The sequence below is a fragment of the Antechinus flavipes genome, chromosome 3 (genome assembly GCF_016432865.1).
Source record: "Antechinus flavipes isolate AdamAnt ecotype Samford, QLD, Australia chromosome 3, AdamAnt_v2, whole genome shotgun sequence".
Taxonomy (NCBI): domain Eukaryota; kingdom Metazoa; phylum Chordata; class Mammalia; order Dasyuromorphia; family Dasyuridae; genus Antechinus; species Antechinus flavipes.
The window spans coordinates 213,706,626-213,731,439 of record NC_067400.1 but is presented as its reverse complement, the minus strand read 5'-3'; the positions used below and the strand labels follow the sequence as shown (position 1 = coordinate 213,731,439).

Genomic DNA, 24,814 nt, shown 5'->3' with positions numbered 1-24,814 from the left:
TTGCTCATCCTGCTTCACTTAAATCCAATTCACTTGCAAGTCAAGACCTCCTGATGTCATTGGTTCTTTTCTAGAATGAAGGATAAACATTTTTAGAACATAGAAGATGCTGAATAAATGATAGTTGACTGGCTATTTACCTAGTACATATTTTCTGAGCTGAAAAATCAGAAACCCATACAATCAATATTAACAAAACATAGGATCCATCACCCTAAGACAGCTATACCTCATCAAAAATAGAATAATAAAATAAATTATAATATATTATAAAATAATAACATTATTTTATAATAACAACAAAAAATGATAAATATTCTGAAACCAGATAGTAAAAAGGTCAAAATTATACATAAATCTTTTGGGGAAAATGAATTCAAATGATCAAAAGTTGTCAACAAGAACACACCATTTGAAATGCAACCATAAATGGTTTACCTATGGAAAGAACATACAAAATGGCTAAAATCCAAGAAAGAATAAAAAGACCCTTCATGTGCCATATCCACAAGAGCTTAGCCAAAAATACGTTAACCAAGAAGCATCAAACTACTGAGTTATATAAATTTGTCTGTATAAATGAAAAGGTTTTTGATGACAACAAAAAAAATGTTTACCCCATAACCTGTAAATTACTCATACATAAGATCAAACTATTAAAACTTAAGAAAAAATATTTTAATGTACATCACTATAACAAATATCCATAACCTCCAAACTCTTTGCAATGAAGTTTTCAAAATACAAAGATCTAGAAGAAATAACAATTTTGTGGAAACAAATGAGGTACTTATTCCCATCATTCTGTCTGCTAATGGAGTTGCTCTGAAGATGCTGTCTGTGAGACTTCAGAAGATGAGCTTACTTATATCTAATGCTTTTATTCAATTATAAAAAGCAAGCTCTTTTAATGGACTACTCTAATAATCCATAGGACATTAAATATAATAGAGTAATATCAATAATATTAGAATGGCAGCTTGTTTTATGACTTTTTCCCTCTGAACAGCAATGAAAGAATGAGAGGAATGAGTTTTTCTCCCCTATAACAAGAACAACAATAATAAAACATAGGAACTGTCACTGAAAGGAAATCTTAGAAAAATGAATACTTTCTGGTCAAAAGGAAGGAAGAGTGGAGATAGATTTTCTCAGAACAATTTTAACAGGTTAATACTTAGAGAAATACTTCTGCTACAATAGACAACATTTTACAGAGCAGTAGTCAAGATTAAAAATAGGTTATATGTCCCTGAATTTGTAGATCCAATAAGTCATTCAATCAACAAGTAATTGCTTTATATAATATTTTATTTTACCCAATTACAATGTAAGATAACTTTAAACATTTTTAAGTTTTGAGTTCCAAATTCTAGCCTTTCCTTCTTCCCCAGTGTAATATGATGCATGTGCAATCATGTAAAATGTTTCCTTATTACCCATTTTGGAAAAGGCTCACTTTAAAAAAAAGGAATGAAAGAAAGAAAGTGAAAATAAAATGTTTCAGTCTGAATTCAATAGTATTAGTTCTTTTTTCTGGAAGTGGATAGCATGCTTTATCATGAATCCTTTGGAATTGTCTTAGATCATTGTATTGCTGAAAATAGCTCAGTCATTCACAGTTCTTTATTGTGTAATATTGCTATTACTATGCACAAACATTCTTTTGATCCTGTTCACTTTGCATCAGTTCATGTCTTCTCAACTTTTTCTGAAATCATCTTGCTTGTCATTTCATCTAGCACAATGATGTTCCATTACAATCATCTATAACAGCTTTAAATAAGCATTTTAAATTTTCATTATGTACTAGGTGCCATTCTAGATACTGGTGAATGCAAGCACTTAAATATAAGGAAATTACATGAGAACACTAACAGTTGGCAGGGGGAGGTGAGTGGAGAATTGGTGATATGACAGCTGTGTCTTGAAAAAAGGTATGAGGTAAAAGGAGAGCAGACCAGGCATAGAAAATGACCAGTGCAAAGAAAGATATAGAGGTGTGTGTGTGTGTGTGTGTGTGTGTGTGTGTGTGTGTGTGTGTGTGTGTGTAACAGAGAGGAAGTTAATTAGCAGACTCACAAAAGGAAAAAACATAAATGGGAAGGGAGGGTAATAAACAATTAGACTAACAGGATAAGTTGGTACAGGTTGTGAAGAACTCTGGAAGCTACAAAAAAATTTTCTATTTTCTCCTAGAAAAAACAGGTGGCTTTGAAATTTATAGAGTGACCTGGTCAGATCTATGCTTTAAAAAATCATTCTGGCATCTAACTCCAAGACTATTACAACTTGTTAGGCAGAAGTGGGTAATGGGGAAAAAAAATGAGGATGGGTATGAGACATAGTCACATGGACATATGTGAAGAGAAAAAAGTAAAAAGATTATGCAAGTAAAGCAAGCCCAAGATTTAAAGGAGCAAGGAAAGTGGATTTTCAAGTGGCATTTGGCATATCTCAATAGCATATAATCATTGTATATGACCTTTAGGTTTTCCCACATATACCATAATCATAAGCTGTGTATACACAGAGATATTATAAAGAGCTCATCACTTGACAAAACAAATTGTTCTTGTTTTTTTTAATCTTCCATTCTTCATGTCTTTTAGCTAGAGGACTTCTATTGTTGGTGTTCAATTTTAGCATTATGTAAAGAGAGAAACCCTGATGTCTCTGTCAGAAGGATTTTATAAAGTAATAATAATAATATTCAAATAATGTTTTCAGAACAGGCCTCAGTACTAGTTTTGAGAACTGATCCTCTACTTAATTAATCAAACTGATTTCATAATTTCTATCCATAATTTCAAAACAAGGGTCTAAAAATGGAACTGAAATACTATACTATATATGCTTTGTTATCTTTCACAGCTGTCTACTCATCATTCCTCCTTGGCAGGATTAGTATTCTTAACAAGGGCCTGGCTGCAATTTAAACTCATTGTCTTTTCTTTTAACCACCCCGACAAAGCAAATGGATGAAGCCTGCCAAATTTCTCTGTCTCTTTACTAACCTCCTCTGTGTCATCCACAAATGGCTGTCAAATAAGAAATCCTTACAGGCTAGTGAGAGGCAGAAGAAATTGCCTTCTTGCTGAGGCATTCCACCCCATATGCTGACTGCACAGGCTGTGCAGATTAGAGCATTTGCTAGAGGCTTTTAAACAGAGTACAGATGCTGAAAGATGCCCACTTTGTTTTTGCTCTCTCTAATGCTCAAGGAGATCATTTCTGTCCCCTGTACATGTGCATAACTCCTGTTCAATTTAGATTCTCAAAGGCTGTTACCACCACTGTCAATTTGGCTGCCCAAGAGAACAGTGCTTCCTGAATATAGTAAGCATTAGGATCAGATCTCATGGAAGGAGAAAAGAATGAAAAGAAGGGGAAGAGATTTCAAAACTTTAGAGAATACCATCTTGCTTCAGAGAAATAATATAAATGTTTATCTCATCCCCAAATGAAAAATCAAAGCAGGTATAATCCCCTATGCATAATATAAAATGCTCATCCATCCCTCCATCCATCCAGCCATTCATTTGTAGGTCTGGTTTTGCCATTTCATTTCATGGCATTTCATAAAGTTGTCTCTCTGCAGTTTTGACCCTAGAAATTTATAGGAGAGAAAAACCTACTTTTGTCTCTCTGATCTTCTGTGCCCAGTGAAACTCCCTGACTGGGTATAAGATTTTTGTAGAGAATTTGTTTCTTTTTGTTGTTCAGTCCTTTTCAGCTAACTGTTTCAGCTTTCTCAATCATAATCTTTTGGAGTTTTCTTAGCAAAGATACTGAAGTGCCATTTCTTTCTCCAGCTCATTTTACAGATAAGAAAACTGAGGCAAACATGGTTAAGTGACTTGTCCGGGGTCACACAACTAGTAAGTGTCTGAGGCCAGTTTTGAATCTAGATCTACGATCTACCTGACTTCAGACCTGGTGTTCTATCTACCTAGCTGCCATTTGTTTCTTTAATATTTCTTATAATAAAACCTTTCAATACAACTTTGGCTTTGGATGGGGTATTATATTGTTTTGAAAGGAAGAATTTCTTCCATGTCATCATTACATAGAAAGTGATCTCCTTTCTACTTTTCTTCTCTGGGTAGGGAATGGATGGATCATATAAGTTCTACCTTTCAGATTCTATTAACAATCATTATCCCCTTAATAAAATCACTACCTCATTCACAACAGTAGCTTTTCCAACTTTTCCCATTTCTCTCTCTGAACTTTTCATAGTTTCCCTTCCCCTAGCTACATTCACAAGCTGAGAACTCTGTTTCATATTCCATTAAATATCGAGGGCAAAAGAGCTCATAAAGGAGGGAAATGGACCCACATGTGCAAAAATGTTTGTGGCAGCCTTTTTTGTAGTGGCAAGAAACTGGAAAGTGTGTGGATGCCCATCAGTTGGAGAATGGCTGAATAAGTTATGGTACATAAGTATTATGTAATATTATTGTTCTAAAAGAAATGACCAGCAGGATGGATACAGAGAGGCTTGGAGAGACTTACATGAACTGAAGCTGAGTGAAATGAGCAGAACCAGGAGATCATTATACACGGCAACAACAATATTATATACAATGATCATTTCTGATGGAAGTGGCTCTCTTCAACAAGGAGATGATTGAGGCCAGTTCCAATGATCTTGTGATGAAACGAGCCATCTACACCCAGAGAGAGGACTAGGAACTGAAGGTGGATCACAACATCACATTTTCACTCTTTTTGTTGTTGTTTGCTTGCATTTTGTTCTCTTTCTCATTTTTTTTTCTGTTTGAGCTGATTTTTCTTCTGCAACAAGAGAATTGTATAAATATGTATAGAAGAATTGCACATGTTTTTAACATATATTGGATTACTTATCATCTAGGGGAGGAGGTGGGAGAAGGGGGGAAATTTGGAACATAAGGTTTTGCAAGGGTCGATATTGAAAAATTATCCATGAATATATTTTGAAAATAAAAATCTTTAATAAAATTAAAAAATATTCATCAGAAACTCCCTCTTCTCTCTTCCTCATCTCATATCACTCAGATGCCTTCTGAAAGTATCTACTCCTTTACTCCTGTCTCATTTGAAGAAGTGGCCCTTCTAATTGCCAAGGCCAGCCTCTATTCAAGCACAAGTGATCCCACACAGAAAATTATCTCTCATCCCTATTCTCTCACTAACCTTCAATCTCTCCCTATCTACTAGCTACTTCCCTACTACCTAAAAAAATCTCCATGCCATTCCCATCCTGAAAAAAAACCTCATTTGATCTATCCCTCCATTATCATTCCTATATTTCATCTTTTTTTTTATGACCAAACTCCTTGAGAAGACTGTCTACAATAAGTTCCTCTACTTCCTTTCCTTTCCTTTTCCTATTAACTCTCTGCAAGCTGTCTTGTGACTTCACTATTCAGCTAAAACTGCTTACCAATCATCTCTTAATTACTAAATCTAATGATCTTTTCTATTTCTTTATCATTCTTGATCTTTCTACTGTCTTTGAACTATCAATAATCCTCTTCTCCTTACTATATTATTTTTTCTAGGATTTCCTGATATTAGGATCTTCTGGTTCTTTTGCTTAACTGACCACTCCTTAGTCTCTTTTGTTAAAGTTTCATCCAGAGCAAGTATTCAATCATCCAAAGCATTCATCCCAGGTATCCCCCAGGTATCCTTTTATCCCTCTATACTACTTTACTTGGTGATCTTATCAGCTACCATAGATTTAATTTCATTTCTATACAGATTCTTTTTACAATTTTTGTCTAGTTCTAACTTCTCTTGATCTACTGTCCTGCATTTCCAACTCCCTAGTGAACATTTCAAATTGGATGATTTTCATGTCTCTTCACTCCATGCATCTAAAATTGAATTTATTATCTTTCTTCCAAAACCCTCTATTTTTCCTAACTTCCTAACTTTGTTGTTGTAATCATCATCCTCCCAGGCACCTAGGCTTGCAACCTACATGGCATCTTCAACTCTTCACTATTGTAAGTTACGTAGACCAGGAAAAATAGAGAGGGATGAAGAAATGGGATATAGGGAATAGGTGAGGTACAGATTAGAGGAAAGAAAAAAGTGGCCAAATATTAAAATTAAAATTGACTATACTTACTTTGTGTAAGCTTTAGAATATTTCACTGTGAGTAATGCACCTGTTGTTGAGACAGAGTCAAGATGGCACAGAAAAAAGGTAGCAACCTACCTGAGTACTCCTCAAAACACCTCTGAACACCTTTAATAGTATCATAAAACAATTCCTGGAGATGCAAAACACAAAAATAAAAGGAGAAACAATTTTCCAGCCAAAGACAACTTAGGTCAGCAGAAAAGTCTATCACACCTGGATAAGAGTGGAACACAGTCCAGCACAGGTTGTGTGAACACAGCCCTGGCCCCAGATCAGCAGCAAGCCTTGGGAGCCACTGAATCAGCAGTGGTAAGTATCTGCTTCCAGAGTTCATCCACAGATGATAAGGGGGGTCAAACAACGGATCAGAAGATTACATGGATCTCTTTGCTGGCACAGGACCAGGGCTCTGTTGCTTTTACCCATTTGCAGATCTGGGTCACCCCAGAGCTTGCTACCACAGTGGAACAGAGACCCTTGTCACCAGTTCCAGGGTGAAAATATGTGCTTATGATCACTCACAGACCAGAGCACAAACTAGAAGAATAGTAAATGCACCTCTCTTTAGGTCATACCAACTTGGAAGAACTGAAAACTCACAGATCCCTAGAAATGAATCTGAAAATAGTAGCACAAAACTTGGAACTTGAGACACTGTATCCTCCACCCTGGAAATCATAAGATTTAGCAACTTCCAAATTATAGGATTAGAAGGCTTGGAATATGATATTCTGGAGGGCAAAAGAGTTAATCACAACATAAACTACCCAGAAAAACTGAGTATTATCCTTTAGGTGGGAAAAGAATATTCAATGAAACAGGATCTTCAGGTATTCTTGATGAAAAAAAAAAAAAACAACAAGGAATAGAAAATTTAACTATCAAATAAAAGACTTAAGCATAAAAAATAAACAGAAAGGGAAATCATAAGGATGTAATAAGATTAATTTTAATAAAAATAAATTATATTCCCACATGGGAAGATATACTTGAACTCTTTAAAACTTTATGATTATTAGGGCATTTAGGAATATAGATAGATAGATAGATAGAGGATACAGGTATGAGTTGAATATGTCTAGAACAATAAAATTAAGAAATGAGGAAGAAGAATGATCTGGATAAAAAGAAAAAGGGGTATAGAATGGGGTAAATTATCTCACATAAAAGAGACAAGATAAAGCTTTACTCATCTGAATTGGCTCACAGAAGGAATAATATACACACTCATTTGATAGAGAAATCTAGTTTATATAGGAAAGTGGGAGAGGAAAGGAATAAGAAAAGAGGGGAAGTAATAGAAAAGAAGGCAGATTGGGAATGAGGATAGTCAGAAGCAAAATAATTTTGAGGAAGGACAGGATAAAAGTAGAAAGACAATGGAATAAATGGGATAGAGAAAATAGGATGGAGGGAAGTACATTTAGCAATCTTAAAAATTTTTGAAGCAAGTTTCTCTAACAAAGGCCTCATTTCTCAAATACATAATTTTAAATTATAATTAAAAAATTATTAGGACCCATTCTCTAATTGATGATGATCAAGAGAGATGAAGAGCTTTCATATGAAATAATTAAGGCTATCTATAGCCATTTGAGAAGGTTCTCTAAATGGCTATTGATTGGAGCAATGCAAATCAAAACAATTCTGTCCTATTAGACTGGCTAACAGGACAATATGCTCTAAATGGCTATTGATTAGAGTAATGCAAATCACAACAATTCTGTCCTATTGGCTTGGCTAATAGGCCAGAAAAGGAAAACCAAATGTTGGAGGGGCTGTGGGAAAAATGAAACATTAATGCACTTTTGGTGGAGTTGTGAACTGATTCAACTATACTTTAGATCAATTTAGAGCTATGCCCAAAGGACTAAAGAATTGTGTATACTTTTTTGAGTCTATATCCAAAAAGAGATAAAAAAAAAAAGGGGGGGGGGATAAAGGACTTACATGTACAGAAATATTTACAGCAGCTCTTTTCTGGTGTCAGGGAGATGGAAATTGGAAGGTTGTTCACCCATTGGGGAATGGCTGAATCAATTGTTCTATGTGATTGTGATGGGATCCTATTGTACTATTAGAAATGATGAGGCAAGATGCTCTCCGAAAAAAACTGGAAAGACTTCTATGAGCTGAGGATATGTACAGAGTGTACCTTGTATATAGAGTAATAGCAATATCATAAGATAGGCTGTGAATCACTTAGCTATTCTAAACAATAAAATAATCTAAGACAACTCTAAAGCACTTAAGATGAAAAATGTTATCTATCCCCAGACAAACAACTGATATTGTTTGGTTGCAGACTGAAACATCCTCTTTTTAAACTTTATTTTTCTTGACTTTTGATTTTTGGTCTGTTTTCTTTCACAATATGACTAATATGGAAATATGTTTTGCATGGCTAAATATGTATAACCTATACCGAACTGCTTGCTTTCTCAATGAGGTGAGTGAGAAGAGAGAAAGGGAGAGAATTTGGAACTCAAAGTTTTAAAAATAACTGTTAAAATTGTTTTTACATGTAATTGAGGGGAAATAAAATACAAAGAATTCAAAAAATGTTTTAAAGGAATTTTTTATAAAAAGAAAACCTCACATACATAGATAATATTCTATTTTAAAAATTATTGGCTCACCTCTTCATGTAACTGAATAGAATGTACTATATGAAGTCTGGGACTAAAGATATTAAAATTTGTTTACTTTTATTAAAAAATATGCCATCAAAAATCAGGTAAACAGAATTGATGACTCTCCTTATAGATATGGCAAGCTGCTACATAGCTATAGACAGGTGCTAAGGTCTCTAATATGGGAAGGGAAAGAAGTACCTTTCCCCTTCAATTAAATTTTCTATGAAATGTAGAGATTGGCCTAGCCATGACCCAAGCACTATCAATGAATGTCTAGAGCTGAGATCTGGGTTAAAAAAATTACATATCTCATCTGCCAGCCCTACACGACTCCTTCCAAAAACAATGTTGTAGTGCTATTTGCCTTACAGAAATAGATCCTTCATTTATTGTCCATGTGCTGAGACATATTGAAGAGGAAGGTGTACTGGTAGCACTTGGCTAAACAGAAAGAGAAGAATCCATCATAGAAATATTCTCTAGATAAACATTTTAAAATTTGAATAGTGTTCAGTTAACCTTACTGAATAAAATCCAGCCAGATGTATTTGCATCATATTCAGAAAAGTCCTACTTGAAGCGTGGTGGTGTTGATGAGTGTGTGTGTATGTGAATATATGTGCATTTGCTACTAAGAATGATATTTATTTTCCTAAATGGTGCAGCCTGCTAGAGAAGCCAGGGTATTTAGAATTTGAGCCCAAGGTAGGGTTTTGGAGTTTGAACTGGGATTGTGTGATCTATAGGAATTGAGTTAAGCTATAAACCTAATCTCATTTCCCTTCTCAGAGAATTAAATGGTACAAGGAAGGAGAAGGATTCTGCCTCCCATATGTTGGGAGTATAAGTTGGCATATTTGTGATGACAGTTTTGAAGTAAATATTGCTTTGTAAAAACCAATCTAATTTTTAATGGTTAAATGGAACTGGGGTGGAAGGGATACTCCTGTTCTTAAGAATAGTATCAGTTAGGGCTGGAACCATTTAAAGAGAGCCTATACAACTCAAAGCCCACTTAAATATACCTGGGAACCTAGGAGAGAGGTGAAATCTAACCTGTTTTCAGTAGTCAGTGTGCTATTTATAATATTTTCTCAGTCAAGTAAAATGTGCATGAATTACGAAATACTCAGAAAGCAGTGTAAATGGGCTACGTATCAGAAATTCTCAAATTTTGTCACACAGGACTTGTACATTTCCCAGGACAGCTCAAAAAGTTCCATAAAGGGGGGAAAAGTTATAAAGACTGATAAGCACTCTTTCTTTCTCTCTCTCTCTCTCTCTCTCTCTCTCTCTCTCTCTCTTTCTCTCTCTCTCTCTCTCTTACACATACACACACACACACCTTGTTTTGCTATTTACAATAATGAAGACCTTCAGCTAGTAAACTATCAGAAACTGTTCAAAAAAAATTTTTTTACGAATGATCAAAATTATCATGTGACTAAAAACACCAGTACCTTGTTGGTCTGTATTTGATCACTGAATGAACCCAATAATGTTTAACACTGCTCTGATTTTTCAACTCCTTTTCCGATGTTATGATCAGAGCATAATTAGAAAAGGGAAGGATTAGGGGAGTACTTCTCTTAAAATTGTTTTATCTCATCCCCCTACAAAAAAAAATAAAAATTGGAGATTTAAACATCTGACTCATTTTGAAAATTTGTTTACCTTGTATCTTCACCCACTGAAACCCTGGGAACTTTAGTATCTTACTATTTTTGCTTCTCCAAAAAGATAAACCTCTTTCTCAGCAAGCATTCAGGTTATTATAGGGGTAAAACATGGAAAAGAAGTTATCTAAACAATAATAATATAGGAAGGATTCATACCCAAGATTTTTTACACAGGCTAAAATAAATTCTTCTCCATTTCCTAAAGGTACTTTCAATAGCCTTTTTCTGATTTATGTAATCCTATATGGTTTGAGATTGCTAGAGAATCAGTTTTCCTTACTATTACCCCTAACACACACACACACACACAATGCCTGGCAGAATATCAGGGAGGAATCAAAACATGTAACAAATTTCCACTTCAAGAAAACTTATGTATTAATTGAAGACATATTCATGATTGTCTATCTTTTCTTTGTTTCTTTGTAGTTTATCCTTTTCTCTGCTGTGTACTTTTTACTTTATTCATTTTCCCCCCTTTTCATCGCCCTTTCCTCCCCCAAGAAGGCTATAATTAAGCATAGATATATCTATATCTACTCACATAGTGTATATATATATATGTACTCACACCCACCCATGTACCCATACACATACATATATCTATACACATATGCATACACCTACATATATACCCATACCATACATATATTTATATACACATATGCATACACCTACATTTATACATGTAAACATGCACCTAAAACAATATGAATATAGTTGATTTATAATATAGATTTCTCTTGATTGAATCTTTAAATTTAGCTTTATCTGAGATCAATGATAACTAGTCCTATTTTTTTTCTAATACATTCTACTCCTAATCTTTGTTGTAGTGTTTGTATCTTATTCTTCTACTTTAATTCTATTCCTTAATTTCCCTTGCTAGTAATTAACCTCCCCCCAATCATGGACCTTTCCCTTTTCTTCTCCCCTTTAACTTCTTTCCCTCTCTCTTTATCCTATTCCCTTTAATTTACACACTTTATTCCACTCTTGTTTACCTAAAAACCTTTCTATATCTCACTTTATCCTATTCTCTCCCCATTATTTATAAATTTTGGAGAGTGCTATATCCTTTGTAGTATTGTTCATTATTTAACCCTTTCTCAATGTGAGTAGGTTTTCAGAACTACCAGCCCTCCTCCCTCCTTTAATGCCTCTGTGTTGGTTTTTCCTCTGTACCTCATTTGGACAGCATCACTATTTTTATCCTTTCCTCAAAACTTTTGCTTTTTAAAGTTAGATCATGCTCAGCTCTACTCCAATCTTTTTTTTGAGCTATCACAATTTAATTTCAAGGGGCTTAACAAAGACAAATTATTTGTTTGTTAAATTTTCTATTAAGTTTGTATTTGGTTGAGATAAAGTATGATGACTGCATTTAGCACCCGGGGTATTTTAAAATCAGCTAGAGTCAGGTTAACTGAAAGTTCTTGATCTGTATTCTTTGTTGAGGTAAAGGGGAATGACCATGTGAAGTGAGAGTAATCCCGACATGAATCCAGCCAGCAGTGCCTCTGGCTCTCATATCAAACTTGCACAGACAGTGGGCGGGGCCGTTCTTTCTCCAAGCGTATATTAATAGAGTATTGTCCAATTGCTAATTAGCCTTAAGTGCTCGGACCTCAGTGCATCTGCTCAGCTTCAGCCCATTACAATAATGTCCTGAAAATTTGCAAGTTTGTTGAAAGTCCATTGATTTTTGCCCAATATTATGCTTAGTTTTGCATAATTTTAGCCACAGGCCTAGATTTCCTGATTGTTGATATATATTATTCCAGGATCTGCATTATTTTATTGTAGCTGCTAATAAAACCCATACAATTCTAAATGTAGCTCCAGCATATTTGAATTTTATTTTTTGTTTCTTGTAGGATTTTCTCTTTGATCTGGGGATTTCAAAATTTGGCAATAACATTTTCACATGTTTTCCATATAGGAACTCTTTGAGATAATCATGAGTAGATTTTTTCTATTTCTACTTTCCCTTTGTGTTCTATCACTTCAGGAAAATTTTCTTTGATTATTTCTTGCATTATTATGTCAAGGTTCTTTTTTTTTTTCCTTGATCTCCAGACCTGTTATTTTTCTTATGTTTCACATTTTGTTCTATTTTTTTTCATTCTATTTTGTTTGGTTTTTTCTTGTTCTCGAATAGATTCACTAGCTTTTCCCTGTTCAATTCTAATTTTCAAAGAATTATTTTCCTCTTTTAGATTTGTATCTCGTTGTCTAGTGGGTGGATTTTTAAAAATAATCCTCTTAGGTTTTTTGGTTTTTTTTGATGGTTTGTCTTCCCTTTCTGTAGTTTTTCCTTAATCTCACTCATTTGATTTTTAAAGTTTTTTTTTTTTTTTTTTTTTTTTCTGGGCAGGTAACCATTTAATATTATGCTTTGGAGTAGAAGAGGGTTTTTTTCTTACTTCACTGTCTTTCTCTAAGATGAAATAAGGTTTTCCCTATTCCCAGAGTAATTTTTTATGTTCCTTCTTTTTGCCTGTTCGCTTTTTTTAAATGAGAACTATTAGCATAATCACCTCTAATCCTAGGTTGGGGGTGCCTCTAGCTTCACTTCAGCTCTCCCCTCTGAATTGGCACCTCAAACCAAGAGCTACCCCCATCTGCAAGTGCCCACAGCCAGCAGCATCCCCACCCCACTGCCTCTGCAATCACAAATAATTATATGCTTTCCTAATATTTTTAAATAAAAAACACAATTGAATGACATCTGAGATAATAACTTTATAGTTATTTTTATGACTGTTAAACTTAACCCTACAAATTATAGATAAAATACCAGGATAAAATATAACTTGATGGGGGCTACCCTTATAAAGTTAAAAGCTTATATCAAAGAGCTTATATCAGTGAACTTATATAAAGATAATAAGGTTGGCACATCTTTTCACAGCTCTGCTTCATTTAAATCCAGTTCTTACACAAGACAAAACTGTGATGTCATTGGTCCTCTTTGAGAATAAAGAGCACAGAACAACAATGATGCCATATGGCATTTTTTTATCAAAAAATATTGGAATGGTTTGCCATTTCCTTCTTCAACTCATTTTACAGATGAGAAAACTGAGACAAATAGTGTCAAATGTTTTACACAGGGTCACATAGCTTGTACATGTCTGAGGCAGAATTTGAACTTGCTCTTTCTGATGCCAAATCCATTATTGTATAATATTACTTCCTTGTTAAATTGTTGCGCTCATGTTTTCAATGTGTGAGCTCTAGAAAAATGTCTGAAAAGAGTTATGCTTAAAAAAAAAAAAAAAAACCTGCCCATTTCAATCTGAAGACTAAATCTAGGTAAAACTTTGAAATGCACTTTTTCAATTTGACCCAAATCATGAGGTCTTGAAACTTTTTGTGTTTTATTACAGATCAACTTTTTTAATAGTTGGATGATTTTTGAAGTATAAGGATATACTCAGAAATTCTGGGAATAACTGTGGACCTTTGTCAAGTATCTCAACTTCAACAATGGTCCCATAAACCATTATCATTTTCTCTCCTAGCAATTTTATGGTTGAGTTCCTTTTTATAAAAGATCACATCATGGAAATAGTTCTTCGATTACTTATCTATCCCCCCACTGGTTGAACTTTCCTTGCACTGCACACAAATAGCTTTATTTGCATCATTTAGGTTATCTCACTTTGGGGGAAAACAGCTATCTGAGAAGAACAGGGGGGGAAGCAATCTGGTTCAGCTATTGCCTCTCGGTGTGATGGAGGAATGCTGTGTAGCATATCTTTCAACTTTAAAATCAGTCAGGGTGGCTTGTTCCCCTAAGTGTAGCCTGTGAAACAAATAAATACAAAAAAGGGCAAAGCACACCATCAACTATGTTCTGCTCCACTGGAGAATGTGAAAAAAAAAAAAAAATCTGAAGCACTAATATCATGCAGGAAATAAAATTGGTTAAAAAGGATTATTTGAAAGGATTTTGGTGTTTTCTTTGGGGGGTGATTTTTTTTTTTCCCAAAACTGATATAAATTTAATTTTCTGAATGGAATTATACAAATCCATTATTTATCTTTGGAGTTTGCCCATGCAATGTCCTCCTTAAGAAGCTCTAAGCACTAAGTTATGGAAGTTGAATGATAAACTACAAAGCCATTAAGAAGTAATATGCTTTTTTTCTGGGGACCAGGGCAGAGTAACAGAACCTAGAAAAGTGTCTATAAGGTGTGCAAAATTAATTATGATAACAATCAGGTAAGCCTTTTCTGACAATAGCATAGTTGAGCACTGAGAACCACATTTGAATGACTAATCTTATTCTGTGTTTAAAAATAACTAAAATTATGAAATCAGTTAAAGGACCGGTGACTTTGTCCATTTTGACAACAAAACTAGATCAATCATTCTACAATCCAATTGAAGTGCTCTATTTGTAAACGGTTTCCAAAAAAGTTATGATTTAAATAAAAATGATTGTGTGGTTGTAACTTGATGATAATAAAATGAGCAGAACAACTTATATAATAAGATCATAAATACTACTTTGAAAGTTACAAACACTGTGATCAATTTAATGAACTGTTTTATGTTATAAAATGACATGTGAAAATCCTAGTAGGCTTCCATTTTTGCTTATGGACTTGATGAGGATAACAACGGTGGAGTTGGTGGTTTTAATAATTGACTTATATAATCTTTATTTTGTGAAAAATTCTCAAGTTCAAAGGACAGATGAAACATGCTATTGACCTCCTAACAAAGAGGTGACAGATTTAGGGTTCCAAATGAAATATGTATATTTTTGCATATAATCAAAAAGGGAAATTATTTTGCATAGCTGTTGCAAAAAATTTGCTCTTCTCTTTTCTTCAAAAGAAAGGGAAATAGAAAGGGGAGAAAATAGATTTCTCTAAATTGTTTAAGGGTGTTAATAGAGTTGTGTTAGGGAGTTGCTAAAATGTGGAACTTTAATGAATTTTCAGATAGGGTCACAGTACTTACTATAAGTTTGTTTGTTTTATTTTGTTATAAAAGACCTCACAAAGCATGAAGGTAATCTGTTAATATAAAGTAAAAATAAAATATAAACAAAACTTCTTTAAGAAGCAAATTATAAGGGCAGATAGTTGGCACAGAGGATAGAGCACTGGCCCTGGAGTCAGAAGGACTGTGTTCAAAATCTGGCTTCAGATATTTGATGTTTTCTAACAGCATGACCTGGGCAAGTCATTTCACCCTGTGTGCCTTACCCCCTCAAAAAAGTAAATTATGATATTAGTAAAATTTAAATTAAAAATTATAATTTGCTTAATTATACTTTTTTAATGGAATTCAAAGGTAGAATTGTAAGCCAGTGGAAAGGTTTAAAAAATCAATTTTATAAAATCTAAATTCAATCAATAATAAGACATTCAGGAATTATTTGAAAATACAAAGTTATCAGAGAAAATTTAGAGACATTATTTGTCTATTAGAGAGAAAGAGATAAAATTTTTATTCATATTTCCACAAGGAAAAAAAAATGAAACTAAGCCTAATTCATATTTATTTCTTTTTTTCACAAAATAAATATTATTTAAGTCAATAATTACAACTACCACCATCACCACTACTGTTATCATCAAGACCATATAGAAGGAAAAATGGAACCCAACTAGTGTTTTCATGTGTCATTTTACAACATAAAAAAATAGAATTATAAACATCACTTAAGAGATAAACAGTCAAAAGTTTAATATCTACTACTTATAGAGTTTGGGATTTTTTTCTGTTCTATTTGACTGGATCTATAATTACATCAATGTAGGAGAGAAATAATGCTTGTAAATAGAAATCTATACTTTCTCTGTTACTTCCAAAAAGGTGACTTGCCTACAGTTACACAGCCAGTATCTGTCAGAAAAAAAAAGTCTTGAAAACAGTTCTTTCTGACTCTTTTTGCCCGGCTCTCTATTCAAAAAGCACAACAGAGACTGAAATTAGGTGATGAGGAACACTAAGAACAGTGAATACCACATTAGGGGAAAGAGAAGGATTAAAGAAACGATAGGACTATTGTTGAGCAGCTAGCTGATACAGTGGTTAAAGAGCTGGACCTGAAGTCAAGAAGACTCATCTTCTTGAGTTCAAATTTGGCTTAAGATACTAGCTGTGTGACATGGGCAAGTCACACAACCCCATTTGCCTCAATTCTTGATTTGTAAAAGGAGCTAGAGAAGAAAATGAAGAAACAATCCAGTATCTTTATGAAGAAAACTTGGGTGACACAATCAGATATGACTGAAACAACTGAACAGCAAAAATGGACACATTTTAAATTTTTCTCCTAATTCTTCTCATTTCATTCTTCATCAATTCAAACAAATCTTCACAGGATTCTCTGAAACCATCCCTTTCCTCATTACTTACAAAACAAATAGTATCCCATTATATACATCATAATTTGTTCAATTGTTCCCCAATGTTAGGAGCTCCCTTGGTTTCTAGTTCTTTGCACTACAAGAACTGGTATAAATAATTTTTTATCATAGTATTATTGTTGGGTATAGAGAATATTGGTATGTGGTATATACATAGTTTAGTAACTTGCACATAATTCTAAATCCTTTCTAAAAACTCTATACCAATTCACAACTTTAATAAGTGTATCAATGTGCTTATTTTCTCACAGTCCCTTTAGCATTTATCTTTTTCCTCCCACACCCTCAATTTTTCCAATCTGATGGTCATGAAATAGAACTTCAGAATTTGGCTTTGATTTGGATTTCTCTAATTAATGACATGGGGAATTTTTTTTCATATAGTTATAGATAACTTGGATTTTTTTTCCTTAAGAATTGCCTGTTCCCCTTTACCCATGTGTCAACTGGGAAATCCAATGTTTTTTTCACTGTACTGCTCTGCTAATATAGTATGTTTTACATATAATCAAATAAGAAAACATATATAAAGGGCTTTGTCAACCTTAAGATAATTAAGTAGTAGTAGCAGTACTATTTGCCAATGCACTGTGTTCTGTCTTAGAAAAAGCTAAGATGTTTTAATAAAATAAAAAATTTCATATCCATTATACCCAATATATAAAATTACTATGGTACTAATTAGCATATACTAATGTATAATTACTACAACTAATTGTAGTATTTTTACATTAATAGTGTTAACTGAATTATAAATATAAGCATGTAATGATCTTAATAAAAAGAAGAAATAAATTATATATGTTTTAGTTTATTTTTTTCAAAATCAATTACTATATTAAGAAGTATGGCAGTTTTTGCTATTTCTTCAATAACAACTAATTTCATATCAAATGGTTCTTCAAAGTTACCCCAAAACACTGTTTCCTCTTTAACAGTCAGAAGTAAATGTCAATTGTGGCTGAACATATGGATTTATTCATTTGTTTCTTCTGTAAATGGAGAATTGTTAAAGATTTAAGTTGGTACTTAAGTAAACATGAAAAAATCATTCATAGAACCACATAGCAGATCAGCAATATTCTGTATTTTGCACTCATAATTAATTTCATTGTTTTACTTTTTTTAATTTACAAATTAATCCATGATTTCTCACTGGCCTAGAGAACTGTCTCTACCAAATCAGAGCAGATTAACAATTGGTTTATGACTTAGTAATATGTCCTGCCTAAGGCAGGCAGGTATTAAATGATATGCCCCCAAACCTACAACTGGTATCAGAGACAGAAATTGAATCCAGTTCTCTCCAACTCCTAATCCAATCTTGTGTCCATTGTCCATGCTATATCTGAATTTTAATGGAAACTCAGAATTAAAATATAAAAGTAGTATTTAGCTTATTTATACATTGATATGGAAAACAATATGACATGAATCTAATTCTCAAATCAGTGGCTTTTTTTTCCAATTACAGTACCTTTCCAGTGGTAGAAATGGAGTTCAGGAGGAAGGAATAAGTATATTACTTAGAGTTTGGGGCTCTGAAGGATTGTATATAACTCAAAAGAGGTATCATACAGAGGGATATTGATGCGGGAAAGCTTGCTTTCTAGATTCCCACCCTCTCCTAGTTAATAATGTAAATTGCCCTTTAACTCACAAATCCTGGTCCCTTTGAATTCCAATAGAAGATCTGACCTGTTCCCAGCCCCACCCGGATATGAGCCAATTTTGGGGCTACACCTGAAAGCCCCTCGAGCTAAGTCTCCTATTATAAAAAGGCCTCGCTGGGAACCCCTCTTGGCAGAGATTCCAAACATGGCTACCATGTGAGGATCCTCTGTCCACTGGACCCTCTGTTCAGTGCCTTCCTTATCTCTACCTTCGCCTATACTTTAACTTTGCTTATCTAATAATAAACCTCTTTTATTAATCTAGCTCTCTGGGCCAATAAATGCTTTTATTGGGAACTCGCGCCGCTACTAGACCCCCTTGCGCCGAATCTGTACCCCAAACCTGCCACTAGACTTTAACCCTAAATTCATTTAGGTACCCCAAAGCTAGACCTCAACATTTGGTTCCCTGACCAGGAATCGAACACCGGAAGCTAGGTAATTTGGCGATCAAACTGGACCCTAACCTTTTCGGGGCGCACTCAGAACCAATCTGGGTTTTGAGCTGTTCAGGCAGTATTCTGCCGGGAAGAATCTGCATTCTTTCTTTGGTCTCACTCTATCTCTAAAGGTAGTGGGGAGAATATCTGTGTTCCATCTCACCCTACTTCCATTTCAGATGAAAAGGCTTCTCTAAAGTCTTGCCTGGAGCAGATGCTTTGCTTGAAGAAACTCCCTCTGACCAAATCCTTTGGAGAGAGAAAGGCCCTTCCTTTGCATCTCAATGCATTTCTAATCTTTTTTTTCCTGTCACCAGATAGTCCTGCTCTCCAGCAGGAACTGTTGAGACGCGAGAGGAAGTGTCTCTTTAACACTCCACCCCAGACCAAGGAGACACGTGGCTGTTCTGGGGACCCCACTCCTCTCGGGGGTCCCAGGCCAGCGCTCTCTTTGCTCTGTTCTGGGGAGAAAACCGGAGAAACGTAAGAGGAGCTGTGTTTGAGCCCTTCTCCCACGCCACTGTTAAGTGCAATGGAGTCTCTAATGGTCAGGCTGTAGCCACGAGGAGAAAGGTCACTGAATTGGGGTGAGTTTAGAGAATGTCTCTGCCCACGGCAGCTACTCCCTGGACAGGGGTAAGCGGTCTTCCCTTCAGGTTTTGCTCTCCCAGCAAGATTTGGGGGCTTAGATGAGCTGCCCCGCCTTCAAGTTCCAGCGTGGAATCGCCAGAGGAGCCTTCGCCATTCAAGACGCACTGTGCTGGGTAAGATGGCATCTCTTCCTCCCCCAACCTCGTTCTGGCCTTTTCTCCCCCTTCTTCCATGGAGTGGGGAGTGTAGAACTCGAGGCCTGGTTCGGACCTCTCCCATGTGGCTTGGCAACCTGCCGTTTAAATGCTCCTATCCTGTCCCCTTCTTGGGGTTACTGTACAGTGGGGAGATTGGGGACTCAATCTAAATCTTCTCAAATCTCCGGAAAGGATGTCACCAACTTTTAAAATAGAAGTTTGCTAGCAATTTGGACAAGTGAGCCACGCCCCTCCCAGACGTTTACCTGGCTCTTAAAGCCGCAGCTTCCAGCCCTCAGGAAGTGTGCTTGTCCCATACATTTTAAACGGGACTCAGTTTCCCTGATTTGGTCATCTTGCGTTAATTGTAGAAGCCTCAGAATTACGCTTTTGCATGCTCACAAGGCTGTCTATAAAGATGGGATTTTAAACTGCTCTCGGTTTTTTTCTTAGCCTCAGGGCACTACTTAAAACTATTTCTTAGCTGCTTGTGGAGAGATAACCTAGGTAAACCAGGCTAGGTCTGTCTGTCTCACACTTTCCTACCTAACCCTACAGGTGGGAACTCGTTTGCTCCTAATTTTATTAGTCCTAAAACCTTTTGCTCTTAGTACACTCGGTTCTGGTTCTATTCTTTTCTGGATTGGCGTTCTATGTTCCTGCCAACAAAGGTTTTTTTTCTGGGCTCCAACCCTGGCCAGGTTGCAGCTTCAAGAAAGACCTTTGGAATGATGGCTGGGGAATAAAATTTCAAGTCAAGGCAAATTAAATTCTTTGGAAGATGGCTTTTTATTTCTTTTCTCCCCTCATTCCTTGACTGCAGCAAGAAATGAGTTAATGGGAGAAACTGAAGCCATTTAAGAATTCGGTGAATACCTTTAGGAATTCTAGACTTGTTCCCTGTTTTCCCTCCCCCATTCTTTGAGAAGATGCTGAGGGACTAAGATGGGATAGTTTACCTTCCTACTTAGATGGTGTGTTTTCTAGAGGTATTGGGCAATTTGTAACTGAGTTATGCCTTAAAATTTGTCATCTCTGTTGGGCAATTATAAGTTATATGAAGTTTGGTTCAGTTACTTGTGAACTTCAAGATCTGTGTAATGTTAAGAAAGATAGCTGTATAAGTTTACTTTAGATGAATCTAGTTCTCAAGAATCACAGTAAAGGGTTTACAGCCCTTTACTGTGATTCTTGAGAACTAGATTCATCTGAAGTCCTTGATTAACGATAACTGATGTAGAAGATAAAATCCTTTGGGACTGCAGCTAATATTTGCTGGGAGTTTTGAGTTCAGGTGTGACTGCATAGACCAGAAGTAAAACTGCCTTAAGCAGCTATTTTAATTTGTGGCCACACTATGGTTGCTGCTAAGCTTTTTACTTCCGGGACTAGAGTTTCTTTATCTAAAGGTTTACTTCGCCCAAGTACTTGGGGCCACTCCCACCTTGCCTTTTGAGAAAGATGGCGGGCCTTTTACACTGTATGTTGATGGAAGGCAGGGCTAGGCCCCTGACTTGCTAGTCAAGGAGCCCAGGGCTATAGAATATGCATACTGTCTACTGTTGAAAGGAGAACACACCCACTCCTACCACATCTCTCCTTTGCTACCTTGCCCTCAATGTTGGTGGCCCTCTTAGGAGGTTTCCACTGAGGCAAACCCACCATGTCATGCTTCTATAACGGGGGCGGCTCAAATGCCCGGGCTAATTTGAGCTCGCTGGGAGACTCTTGGCAGTCTTGGGGGGATTTGTCGCTCATAGGACGCTGTGAGGTCGAAATCCTGTTTTTTTTGGCAAACGGTCCTCTGGAAGGGCCCTTTGTGACACCTTCTAGAGACGTCTAGGAAGGTTACGTTATAGAATGCTAAAGTTTTCGGGTTTTGCCATGAATTAGCTTTCTTAACTCTGGACAAGGTAAAAGATTTTTTTTCTTTCCTTATCTTGCAGTGGACACCCAAAGCCCTCAGGTCGGGCTTGGGTCGTAGTTGGGAGCTCTAAGCTCTGGCACAATTCTTTAGGAATTGCTGCGGATTGACAAAAGGCCTTCTTTTGTCGGCTCTATCTCTAAGAGATACGAGGGAGGCTGCAAGGATTTGGAAGAATAAAAGTTTTTACCTGTCCACACCCCATCCCTATGGAGATTTTAAGCTGTCTCTTAATGCAGAGACAAACACTGGGCTTGAGAAAAATGCCTCATTCTCAACACCTGAACTCTGAATAGATTAGCTGAATTCCCAATCTCTCTGGACAAGTCCACCCTTTAAAGTTTTTTTCTTTCTAATCCTGGGACTGATTAACACTTATGCCCTCAGGCAAAAGAGGCGAGCCAAAACACACCCAGCACTCCTGTCTCTTTAAAAGCTGAAAGACTCAGCCTAGTGAAACCTAGGACCCTCCCACCACCTCAACTTTTTTGGAGTCCAAAACCTCAATGTTTCTTCCACTCTGCTGCTAACAGCTGTTGGTTTCCCTTTAACTCTAACCCGAGATTCAGCTCTTTTCTCAGGGCAACTTCTGCCTCCTGAAAAAACATTTGGAGCGGAAGAGCCGTTTAATACAAATCTCTCCCAGACTTAGGCCCGAAGGTGCCCTGGAAACTGTCCAAAGAGACCCTAGTCTCTGTCCTGAGTTCTAGAAGGAGGAACAACAGAGAAACTGCGTCACACCACAGGGGCTGAATTGGCCCCCGGTGTCCTGTTCCCCGGTAGGGAATTGGGGTCTGGCCCTGTTTCCCTTTTTATCCCAGGACAGTCCCAACACCTCAGGGGCCGGTAAGCTGGGTGGGCAGTGCTGAGATACTTTGCACTCCCTCTGACCCCTTCTACCTCTCCCCCATAAGAGTGGGGAAAGTGGGGGGAAGGCTTAGGATCTTTGCTTATTGAGGAACCAACTCCTTTTAAAGAAAGGCAGCACAGTTAAAAGATTTCTAAGAGCTTAAATTGCATTCTTATCTTGATTAAATATATAGTCCTCCAGTTTTCCCCTGACTTCTTAGTCTATACCCTGAACCAACACCAAGAGAAATTATCTTTCCTGGAAATTAAGAGTGAAAGGGCTAAACTCGAGGCTACTTAACACTTTTTACTATAGACAAATAATCTTTTGCTGCCAGCATTTTCTCCTACTTCTCCTTGTTAGATGGACCATCAGCATTCTTACAGGCAGCCCACAGAAGGGATCTGATGCATCTCCTGCTGTCGTCATCGCCACCCTGGATGACACCCCGGTTTTAACCTGCTCCCGAGATCTGGGCTTCAACCTTTGGACTCTCAACCACCCTTCAGCCTGGAGAACATGGGACAACTGACTGGGAATGACTGACCGGGATACACACCCCTTAGATGCCCTGCTGCCATCCCCAAACCCCACACCTCATGCCTCACCTCCTGGCATGAACCCCCAAATCTCTATGACCTTTGCCAGCTTGAAGCAGTTAAGAGGAGATCGGCGCCCCTTTTCCCACATGCCTTTGGAGGTGACTGCTTGAGGGGGGGATGAAGAGGGGACCCCTGAACTTGGAAAATCTAGAAGGAGAAAATCTTCAATTCTGTCTCAATAAGAGACTTTGCCCTATTTCTTTTTCCTTAAATGAATTTACGTTCCAACTGCTTGAGGGGGGAATGATGCGGGAAAGCTTGCTTTCTAGATTCCCACCCTCTCCTAGTTAATAATGTAAATTGCCCTTTAACTCACAAATCCTGGTCCCTTTGAATTCCAATAGAAGATCTGACCTGTTCCCAGCCCCACCCAGATATGAGCCAACTTTGGGGCTACACCCGAAAGCCCCTCGAGCTAAGTCTCCTATTATAAAAAGGCCTCGCTGGGAACCCCTCTTGGCAGAGATTCCAAACATGGCTACCATGTGAGGATCTCTGTCCACTGGACCCTCTGTCCAGTGCCCTCCTTATCTCTACCTTCGCCTATACTTTAACTTTGCTTATCTAATAATAAACCTCTTTTATTAATCTAGCTCTCTGGGCCAATAAATGCTTTTATTGGGAACTCGCGCCGCTACTAGACCCCCTTGCACCGAATCTGTATCCCAAACCTGCCACTAGACTTTAACCCTAAATTCATTTAGGTACCCCAAAGCTAGACCTCAACAATATCACAGAAGAAACATTTCGATGATCAAGGGAAACATAAAAACCTTTTTTTTTCTGGGATGTAAAGGAGAAAGAGGTCAGAAGAAGGGAAGTTGGGAATAGATCAGAGATAAACTTTGCAATTTTTCCTAAAATCTAGGCAAACCCACACCATTAAAAATCATCTCAAGCCACATTTAATTTTTGACATCTAGTGAACCATATAAACATGAAGGCAGGTACTTCCCTGAATGAAAATACTGATCCCACTAAATAATGCATATATTATGAATCAATATACTCAAGCATATGTCACTATGAATTCTACTGTATATCAGTCAAATTCACCCCTAACCTTTCTTACAGATGCAAAATGTATCACCTAAGGTTCAATCCTTTATCCCTAATTGTAATGACCGCGTATTTAAAGTCAGCCGGAGTCAGGAATTCAGGTTAAGGGGAAAATCTTCAATATTTATTGAAGCGAAGAGGTGAATAAAGATTGCTATAGCAAATATAGGCAAGAAAGATTGCGATAGCAAATATAGGCAGTTGCGACAGGAAGCCAGCTAAGAGAGAGCGACGCGAGCCGAGGCAACCATGGAGGCAACTGTGTCGGCAACTGAGGCAATGGCCGTCCCAAAGGTCTCTCCTCCCCTTCCTTCTTCACTCCCCTGCCTCCACCCACCAAAATCGTCATTTCCTATACAACACATCAGGACTTGCACAAAGAGTGGGTGGGGGCCATTCTCTCTCCAAGCTTATCTATTAATAGAGTATGGTCCAATTACTATTTAGCCTCATGTGCTTGGGACCTCAGTGCATCAACTCAAGCCTCAGCCCATTACATCTCCCGCTTTCTTTTGTTTTAGAACACAGGTGATCATGCCATCCCTGACTCTTCAGGGAGGTCAGAGCCCCCAAGGGGAGGTGATCACACCCTCCCTGATTTCTCAGGAAAGGAGGTGAAAGCACCGAA

General features: G+C 36.7%; 1 long non-coding RNA gene across 1 annotated transcript in view; it reads left to right on the top strand.

Moving 5' to 3' along the window:
* The window catches only part of LOC127553657 (uncharacterized), a 90,024-nt gene extending 66,305 nt beyond the window's left edge, over nt 1–23,719 (top strand). Inside the window, exon 2 of the long non-coding RNA XR_007951794.1 lies at nt 22,889–23,719. This is a non-coding gene — a long non-coding RNA (uncharacterized LOC127553657). The remainder of the gene's footprint in view (nt 1–22,888) is intronic.
* The last annotated feature ends 1,095 nt before the right edge of the window (nt 23,720–24,814 follow it).